Source organism: Suncus etruscus, chromosome 5 (assembly GCF_024139225.1).
Source record: "Suncus etruscus isolate mSunEtr1 chromosome 5, mSunEtr1.pri.cur, whole genome shotgun sequence".
In the NCBI taxonomy this organism is placed as follows: Eukaryota; Metazoa; Chordata; class Mammalia; order Eulipotyphla; family Soricidae; genus Suncus; species Suncus etruscus.
The window spans coordinates 139,254,779-139,256,954 of NC_064852.1; positions in this window are offsets into that span (position 1 = coordinate 139,254,779).

Genomic DNA, 2,176 nt, shown 5'->3' on the forward strand with positions numbered 1-2,176 from the left:
TATCAGGTTCTAAATCTTGGTGAACATTTTTTGAACCTTGTGAATGACATTCTTAGTGTTCTGTGATCTTAGTACATGAAAGGAAAAGCCAGAGAAGAATGCTCTATCAGCTAATTCTTACATTTTACTTTCACACCCATGGGAGACATTCTCATTTTGGCTGACAGCTGTAAATTTTTATAATCACCGTATGATATCCAGTACTTGCAGTTTGCTGGCCACTTTGTCAGCTGTATTGACATTTGATAGCCAGGATATTCCTAAAAGGACTTTTCAGGGAGAGTTGTACTTTTTTTTCTATTCACTTGAAGGGGTACTGTTGTAGGACACTCAAATTCTGCTAAGTAAGCAACTGAGTCTTGTCAAGAACAGTTCCATTGCAATCAATTATTCTTGTCTACAAGGACATTAGTCTATTTTAACACATGAACAGTAAACATTTTCACAGAAATGTTGTATTAAATAGGACCTGAAGAAAATTGAAGCATTCAAAAGTTTTGCACCTTCCTTCATGAATTACTTAATACTAAATCATACTTTTCTCTTTGAATATACACCAGAGTAGAGAATAGCTCTGCCAGCCAACTTTTATTTCCAACATTTCTCAAACTTACTGCATACAATGTATATCTTGGCAAATTTTATAAGTAAGTTGTAAAAAAAAAACAGGACACGATTTTTATCTTAAACATGTTAGAATCATTGCAAAATTGTTTCTTCAGTTCTCTCATTTTCCACTTATCCCCCATTAGATTTTAAATGGAAGAACTTTAATAGCATGAGGTCTGATGTAAACTTGTACTTGCATAAATCATAATATTAATGTTAAGACTAATACTATTATGTCTACTTGAAGTTCTGAATATTTTCTTTTGTTAATTTTATTCTGAAAGCATCTCTTTAGGTGGACATAAATTTAAAGTGTTCTGAATAAGTTTTTTTTGTTTTTGTTTTTGTTTTTGGACCACTCAGGGGTTACTCCTTGCTATGTGGTAGAAAATCAATCCTGGCAGGCTCGGGGAACCATATGAGGTGCCAGAAATTGAACCCTGAGTTCTGTCCTGAGTCTTGTAATAAACCCCTAAAATCACTTTACTTTTTTCTTTCACTTATTCTGAGTTAAGTATCATAAGTAACCTTAATCTCTTCAATCCTAACTTTTAGGTGATTTATGTTAGAATCGGACTACAAAATGTAGCTGAAAAACAGTATGAAAAAAAAATAGAAGCTTGGCTGTTTTAGTAAGAGCCAAGAAGCTGCTCAACACCCCCTGGCCAAAATGCATTTTCTCTAGCGATTATGTGTGATTTCTTTTTGCAGAACTCAAGAAATTACTCTTGGTAGGCCCAGGGAACCATATGGGATGTTGGGGATATAATGTAGGTCAGTCCCAGATTGGCCAAAATTAAAGCAAAAGTGATAGTGTGCTATCACTCCAGCTCTGTTATGAGTAATTTGTTTTACCAGTGAAAGCTTTAGTTTGAGTTTTATTCCTTAACTGTATTTGTTGATTTACTGTAGCATTAATTAGCTGTATGTTCTTTCTTTATGAAATAGATTTTCACTTTCATAAATTGCATGTGTTATATTAATCTTTATTTTTATTGGATTCCATTATTTTCTATATGTCCCACTATTATTTGTCATATTGTATAACATTCATCTAGATACTATAATAATTCCTTTACCAAACAAAGAATACCAAAAATAAAAATCTAATTATAAGCAATACACTAAAGAGAATACATAGAAAACAAACTATTGAAACACCTACAGACATTGTAAAATGCTAATTAGGGGCCAGAGAGATATCATGGAGGTAAGGCATTTGCCTTGCATGCAGAAGGTTGGTTGTTCGAATCCCGGCATCCCATATAGTCCCTTGAGCCTGCCAGGAGCAATTTCTGAACATAAAGCCAAGAGTAACCCCTGAGCATTGCCGAATGTGAAATTAAAAAATTAAAATTTAAAATTAGAAAAATTAAAAATTAAAAAATCAATTTTAAAATTAATTAAAAATTAAATTAAAAATTTTAAATTAAATTAAAATTAAATTAAATTAAATTAAAAAATTAAAATTAAAAAATTAATTAAAATTAAAAATTAAAATTAAAAATTAAAAAATATGCATTTGTAAGTAGTGACAACATTAATAGTTGTAAGAATGCAGAGAAAA